This window comes from Pygocentrus nattereri, chromosome 23, assembly GCF_015220715.1.
Source record: "Pygocentrus nattereri isolate fPygNat1 chromosome 23, fPygNat1.pri, whole genome shotgun sequence".
NCBI lineage: Eukaryota > Metazoa > Chordata > Actinopteri > Characiformes > Serrasalmidae > Pygocentrus > Pygocentrus nattereri.
In genome coordinates this window covers 34,545,449-34,555,448 of record NC_051233.1, presented here as the reverse complement: position 1 = coordinate 34,555,448, position 10,000 = coordinate 34,545,449, and the positions used below count along the sequence as shown (strand labels likewise).

At 53.6% G+C, this 10,000-nt stretch overlaps 1 protein-coding gene across 5 annotated transcripts in view; it reads right to left on the bottom strand.

Moving 5' to 3' along the window:
- Nucleotides 1–10,000, bottom strand: part of gria3a (glutamate receptor, ionotropic, AMPA 3a) — a 126,234-nt gene that overhangs the window by 36,569 nt on the left and 79,665 nt on the right. The window lies entirely within an intron of this gene.

Sequence of the window (10,000 nt, the reverse complement as noted above, 5' to 3'; positions counted from 1 at the left end):
GTAGACGGTCAGCGTGTGGATTAGCTGTAGACGGTCAGAGTGTGGATTAGCTGTAGACGGTCAGAGTGTGGATTAGCTGTAAACGGTCAGTGTGTGGATTAGCTGTAGACGGTCAGCGTGTGGATTAGCTGTAGACGGTCAGAGTGTGGAATAGCTGTAGACGGTAAGAGTGTGGATTAGCTGAAAACGGTCAGTGTGTGGATCTATTTTCTCTGCGATCATTTTTTTTTCATTCTGCCACACCAGCCGTTGACCACTAGAGGGCAACAGCATCCAGTCTTTGTGGTGATGCGCTCTCTGGATCTGCTTTCCTGATGGGATTAAATTCCACTTCAATCTCAAATTTCTTACACATTTAACTCCTCAGGCCTCAAAGTGGAACGAAAATCCTTGTAGGCGCAGACGTTTCCTCATTAATTTGAAAATGCATTTTTTATTGTTCATTAATATCAAATCAATTATTTTCAGTCAAAATTCATTAAAAATATATAAAAATAAAAATCAGATCCACGTTTCTCCATGAAAATCCTAAATCTTCTCCAGAGAAACTTGACGTCGTCTGAACTGTTAGTGCAGAATTTACATTTATTCGTTCAGCTTAAGTTTAAAGATGTAAAATCTTAAATACATAAAACACACTGATTTTTCCAGTGTGGAATATCGTGCTTCTTCACAGGCCCTGTGATTTTTCCAGTGTGGAATATCCTGCTTCTGCACAGGCCCTGTGATTTTTCCGGTGTGGAATATCCTGCTTCTGCACAGGCCCTGTGATTTTTCCAGTGTGGAATATCGTATTTTCCATGCGACTGGATGTTTCCGCCGTCTTTGTGTTTAAACTGCGAATAATAAAATGAGGATTTTTCGGCCCAGCAGCCTTTGTCCACCAAACTGACCTTTCCCAGTACAAACAATTGGAACAGTGATATCACTTCCTGCAGAGGTTTTGGTCTGATGTGTTTCATGTCTAATTCCTGGCTTTCCCGACGTTCCCATAACTGAGCGATACGTACGTGTGGGCAGAGGCGTAGCAGCAGCAGTGAGGTGTAGTTAGGTGTGTTACACTGAGGGTGAACAGCGCCCTCTGGGGGCCGCATGGTTCCTTCTCACAGGGCTAAATGAAGTTTATGGATCAGTAAAAACACGGCGACAGGTTTCCGCTCCGGTTCCGCCCAAACAGGGCTGTTTACAACTCCCGGCGCGCGAGCAGCGGCGCCGACATGGGCTGAGTCACCGGAAAGCCGCAGGCTGTCCGAGACGATAACGAGTCATGACAGGAATGACCTCATCACGTCAGCCAGCCGCACGATCTGGGTCAGTCCGAAAAATGCCGGCCGTCCCTGTTTCTATACAACACACACACGCGCGCACACACACACACACACACACATAAACACAGCCTCCAACACACACACACACACACATAAACACAGCCTCCAACACACACACACACAGCCTCCAACACACGCACACACAGCCTCCAACACAGACACACAGCCTCCAGCACACACACACAACCTCCAACACACACACACACACACACACACACAGCCTCCAACACGCACACACAGCCTCCAACACACAAACACAGCCTCCAACACACACACACAGCCTCCAACACACACACACACAGCCTCCAACACGCACACACAGCCTCCAACACGCACACACAGCCTCCAGCACACACACACGCACACAGCCTCCAACACGCACACACAGCCTCCAACACGCGCACACAGCCTCCAACACGCGCACACAGCCTCCAACACGCGCACACACACACACACACACACACAGCCTCCAACACGCACACAAAGCCTCCAACACACACACACAACCTCCAACACACACACACAGCCTCCAACACACACACACACACAGCCTCCAACACGCACACACACACAGCCTCCAACACGCACACACAGCCTCCAACACACACACACGCACACAGCCTCCAACACACCCACACGCACACAGCCTCCAACACGCACACACAGCCTCCAACACACACACACACAGCCTCCAGCACACACACACACAGCCTCCAGCACACACACACAGCCTCCAACACACACACACACACACACACACACAGCCTCCAACACGCACACACAGCCTCCAACACACACACACAGCCTCCAACACGCACACACAGCCTCCAACAGGCACACACAGCCTCCAACACACACACACACACACAGCCTCCAACACACACGCACACACACAGCCTCCAACAGGCACACACAGCCTCCAACACACACACACAGCCTCCAGCACACACACACAGCCTCCAGCACACACACACGCACACAGCCTCCAACACACACACACTACCTCCAACACACACACACACGCACACACAGCCTCCAACACGCACACACAGCCTCCAACACACAAACACAGCCTCCAACACAAACACACACACAGCCTCCAACACGCACACACAGCCTCCAACACACACACACAGCCTCCAACACACACACACACACACACACAGCCTCCAACACACGCACACACAGCCTCCAACACAGACACACAGCCTCCAGCACACACACACAACCTCCAACACACACACACACACACACACACACACAGCCTCCAACACGCACACACAGCCTCCAACACACAAACACAGCCTCCAACACACACACACAGCCTCCAACACACACACACACAGCCTCCAACACGCACACACAGCCTCCAACACGCACACACAGCCTCCAGCACACACACACGCACACAGCCTCCAACACGCACACACAGCCTCCAACACGCACACACAGCCTCCAACACGCGCACACAGCCTCCAACACGCGCACACACACACACACACACACACAGCCTCCAACACGCACACAAAGCCTCCAACACACACACACAACCTCCAACACACACACACAGCCTCCAACACACACACACACACAGCCTCCAACACGCACACACACACAGCCTCCAACACGCACACACAGCCTCCAACACACACACACGCACACAGCCTCCAACACACCCACACGCACACAGCCTCCAACACGCACACACAGCCTCCAACACACACACACACAGCCTCCAGCACACACACACACAGCCTCCAGCACACACACACAGCCTCCAACACACACACACACACACACACACACAGCCTCCAACACGCACACACAGCCTCCAACACACACACACAGCCTCCAACACACACACACAGAGCCTCCAACACACACACACAACCTCCAACACACACACACAACCTCCAACACACACACACGCACACAGCCTCCAACACACACACACAACCTCCAACACACACACACAACCTCCAACACACACACACACACACACACAGCCTCCAACACACACACACACAGCCTCCAACACACACACACACAGCCTCCAACACACACACGCGCACACACGCACAGCCTCCAGCACGCACACACAGCCTCCAGCACGCACACACAGCCTCCAACACGCACACACAGCCTCCAACACGCACACACAGCCTCCAACACACACACACGCACAGCCTCCAACACACACACGCACAGCCTCCAACACACACGCACACAGCCTCCAACACACACACAGCCTCCAACACACACACACAGCCTCCAACACACACACACAACCTCCAACACACACACACAGCCTCCAACACACACACACACACACACACAGGGACACGCACACACAGCCTCCAACACACACACACAGCCTCCAACACGCACACACACACACACACAGGGACACGCACACACACAGCCTCCAAAATGCACACACACACACAGCCTCCAAAACGCACACACACACACACACAGCCTCCAAAACGCACACACACACAGCCTCCAACACACGCACACACACACAGCCTCCAACACACGCACACACACACAGCCTCCAACACACGCACACAGCCTCCAACACACACACGCGCACACACACAGCCTCCAACACACACACGCGCACACACACAGCCTCCAACACACACACACAGCCTCCAACACACACACACACACAGCCTCCAACACGCACACACACACACACAGGGACACGCACACACACAGCCTCCAAAATGCACACACACACACACAGCCTGCAAAACGCACACACACACACACACACACACAGCCTCCAAAACGCACACACACACACAGCCTCCAACACACGCACACACACTCAGCCTCCAACACACGCACACACACACAGCCTCCAACACACGCACACACACACAGCCTCCAACACACGCACACACACACACTCAGCCTCCAACACACGCACACACACACACTCAGCCTCCAACAAACACACACACACACACAGCCTTCAACACACACACACTCAGTCTCCAACACATTTCGGAATGGAGTGAATTTCAGTGTTAAGCACAGCCTCCAAAACGCACACACACACACATACACACAGCCTCCAAAACGCACACACACACGCACACACACAGCCTCCAAAGCGCACACACACACGCACAGCCTCCAAAACGCACACACACACACATACACACAGCCTCCAAAACGCACACACACACACGCACACACACAGCCTCCAAAACGCACACACACACGCACAGCCTCCAAAACGCACACACACACGCACAGCCTCCAAAACGCACACACACACACAGCCTCCAAAATGCACACAAACCCACACAGCTTCCAAAATGCACACACACACACACACACACACACACAGCCTCCAAAACGCACAGCCTCCAAAACGCACACACACACACACGCACAGCCTCCAAAACGCACACACACACACACACACACAGCCTCCAAAACGCACACACACACACACAGCCTCCAAAACGCACACACACACACACACACAGCCTCCAAAACGCACACACACAGGGAAACACACACACACATCCTCCAACACACACACACACACGCACAGCCTCCAAAACGCACACACACACAGCCTCCAACATGCACACACACACACACACACACAAACACACAGCATCCAACACAGATACACGCACAACGCAGCCTCCAACACGCACACAAGCACACACACACACACAGCCTCCAAAACGCACACACACACACACAGCCTCCAAAACGCACGCACACACAGCCTCCAAAACGCACGCACACACACACACACAGCCTCCAAAACGCACACACACACACACACACACACACAGCCTCCAAAACGCACACACATACACAGGGACACACACACAGCGCCTCCAAAACGCACACACACACACACACAGCCTCCAAAACGCACACACACACACAGGGAAACACACACACACATCCTCCAACATACGCACACACACACAGCCTCCAAAACATGCACACACACACACACACACACACAGCCTCCAACACATGCACGCACACACACACACACAGCCTCCAACACGCACACACACACACACACACACACAGCCTCCAACACGCGCACACACACACACACAGCCTCCAACACGCACACACAGACACACACAGCGTCCAACACGCACACACACACACACACAGCCTCCAACACGCACACACACACACACACACAGCCTCCAACACGCACACACACACACACAGCCTCCAACACGCACACACAGACAGCCTCCAAAATGCAAACACACACACACAGCCTCCAAAACGTACACACACACACAGCCTCCAACACGCACACACACACCCGCACATACACACACACACGCACACACACACAGCCTCCAACACGCACACACACACACACAGCCTCCAACACGCACACAACACCCGCACATACATACGCACACACGCAGCCTCCAACACGCGCACACACACACAGCCTCCAGCACGCGCACACACACACACACACTCAGCCTCCAACTCACGCACACACACACAGCCTCCAACACATGCACACACACACACACACACTCAGCCTCCAACAAACACACACACACACTCAGCCTCCAACACACACACACACACACACACACTCAGCCTCCAACACACACACACACACACACAGTCTCCAACACGCACACACACCCACACAGCCTCCAAAACGCACACACACATGCACAGCCTCCAAAACGCACACACACACACACAGCCTCCAAAACGCACACACACACACACACACACACACACACACAGCCTCCAAAACGCACACACACACACAGCCTCCAAAACACACACACACACACACAGCCTCCAAAATGCACACACACACACACACACACACACACACACACACACAGCCTCCAAAACGCACACACACAGCCTCCAAAACGCACACACACACACACACACACAGGGACATGCACACACACAGCCTCCAAAATGCACACACACACACAGCCTCCAAAACGCACACACACACACACACACAGGGACATGCACACACACAGCCTCCAAAATGCACACACACACACAGCCTCCAAAACGCACACACACACACACACACAGGGACATGCACACACACAGCCTCCAAAATGCACACACACACACAGCCTCCAAAACGCACACACAGCCTCCAAAACGCACACACACACAGGGACACACACACACAGCCTCCAAAACGCACACACACAGCCTCCAAAACGCACACACACACACAGCCTCCAAAACGCACACACACACACAGCCTCCAAAACGCACACACACACAGGGACACACACACACAGCCTCCAAAACGCACACACACACACACACAGGGACACACACACACACAGCCTCCAAAACACACACACACACAGCCTCCAAAATGCACACACACACACAGCCTCCAAAACGCACACACACACACACAAAGCCTCCAAAACGCACACACACACACAGGGACACGCACACACACAGCCTCCAAAATGCACACACATACACACACACACAGCCTCCAAAACGCACACACACTCAGCCTCCAACACACGCACACACACACAGCCTCCAACACACGCACACACACACACACACACACTCAGCCTCCAACACACGCACACACACTCAGCCTCCAACACACGCACACACACAGCCTCCAACACACGCACACACACAGCCTCCAACACACGCACACACACAGCCTCCAACACACGCACACACACAGCCTCCAAAACGCACACACACACGCACAGCCTCCAAAAGGCACACACACACACACACACACACACACACACACAGCCTCCAAAACGCACACACACACACACACACAGCCTCCAAAACGCACACACACACGCACAGCCTCCAAAACGCACACACACACGCACAGCCTCCAAAACGCGCACACACACACACGCACAGCCTCCAAAACGCACACACACACACACGCACAGCCTCCAAAACGCACACACACAGCCTCCAAAACGCACACACACACAGCCTCCAAAACGCACACACGCACACACACAGCCTCCAAAACGCACACACACACACACAGCCTCCAAAACGCACACACACACACACAGCCTCCAAAACGCACACACACACACACAGCCTCCAACACGCACACACACCCACACAGGGAAACACACACACACATCCTCCAACACACACACACACACACACAGCCTCCAAAACGCACACACACACACAGCCTCCAACACGCACACACACACACACACACACATACACGCACAAACGCAGGCTCCAACACACACACAAGCACACACACACACACAGCCTCCAAAACGCACACACACACACAGCCTCCAAAACGCACACACACACACACACACAGCCTCCAAAACGCACACACACACACACACACAGCCTCCTAAACGCACACACATACACAGGGACACACACACACAGCGCCTCCAAAACGCGCACACACACACACACACACACACACAGCCTCCAAAACGCACACACACACACACACACACAGCCTCCAACATGCACACACACACACACACAGGGAAACACACACACACATCCTCCAACATACGCACACACACACAGCCTCCAACACATGCACACACACACACACACACACAGCCTCCAACACATGCACGCACACACACACACACACACACACAGCCTCCAACACGCGCACACACACACAGCCTCCAACACATGCACGCACACACACACACAGCCTCCAACACGCACACAGCCTCCAACACGCACACAGCCTCCAACACGCACACAGCCTCCAACACGCACACACACACACACACACACAGCCTCCAACACGCACACAGCCTCCAACACGCACACACACACACACAGCCTCCAACACGCACACAGCCTCCAACACGCACACACACACACACACAGCCTCCAACACGCACACAGCCTCCAACACGCACACACACACACACACACAGCCTCCAACACACACACACGCACACACATACATGCACAAACGCAGCCTCCAACACGCACACAAGTACACACACACACAGCCTCCAGCACGCGCACACACACACACGCACACACACACACAGCCTTCAATACGCACACAGACACGAACCCGTACACACACACTCAGCCTCCAACACACGCACACACACTCAGCCTCCAACACACGCACACTCAGTCTCCAACACACGCACACACACACACACACACACACACAGCCTCCAACACACGCACACTCAGTCTCCAACACACACACACACACACTCAGCCTCCAACACACGCACACACACTCAGCCTCCAACACAAGCACACTCAGTCTCCAACACACGCACACACACACTCAGCCTCCAACACACACACACACACACACACACAGCCTCCAACACATGCACGCACACACACACACACACACACAGCCTCCAACACGCGCACACACACACAGCCTCCAACACATGCACGCACACACACACACAGCCTCCAACACGCACACAGCCTCCAACACGCACACAGCCTCCAACACGCACACACACACACACACACACAGCCTCCAACACGCACACAGCCTCCAACACGCACACACACACACACACACACAGCCTCCAACACGCACACAGCCTCCAACACGCACACACACACACACACAGCCTCCAACACGCACACAGCCTCCAACACGCACACACACACACACACACACACAGCCTCCAACACACACACACGCACACACATACATGCACAAACGCAGCCTCCAACACGCACACAAGTACACACACACACAGCCTCCAGCACGCGCACACACACACACGCACACACACACACAGCCTTCAATATGCACACAGACACGAACCCGTACACACACACTCAGCCTCCAACACACGCACACACACTCAGCCTCCAACACACGCACACTCAGTCTCCAACACACGCGCACACACACACACACACACACAGCCTCCAACACACGCACACTCAGTCTCCAACACACACACACACACTCTCAGCCTCCAACACACGCACACACACTCAGCCTCCAACACAAGCACACTCAGTCTCCAACACACGCACACACACACTCAGCCTCCAACACACGCACACTCAGTCTCCAACACACGCGCACACACACACAGCCTCCAACACACGCACACTCAGTCTCCAACACACACACACACACACACTCAGCCTCCAACACACGCACACTCAGTCTCCAACACACGCGCACACACACACAGCCTCCAACACACGCACACTCAGTCTCCAACACACACACACACTCAGCCTCCAACACACACACACACACACACACACAGCCTCCAACACACGCACACTCAGTCTCCAACACACACACACACACTCAGCCTCCAACACACACACACACACACACTCAGTCTCCAACACATTTCGGAATGGAGTGAATTTCAGTGTTAAGCGTTGATGAGTCAGAACGGAGTGAATTTCAGTGTTAAGCGTTGATGAGTCAGAACGGAGTGAATTTCAGTGTTAAGCGTTGATGAGTCAGAACGGAGTGAATTTCAGTGTTAAGCGTTGATGAGTCAGAACGGAGTGAATTTCAGTGTTAAGCGTTGATGAGTCAGAACGGAGTGAATTTCAGTGTTAAGCGTTGATGATTCAGAACGGACTGAATTTCAGTGTTAAGCGTTGATGATTCAGAACGGAGTGAATTTCAGTGTTAAGCGTTG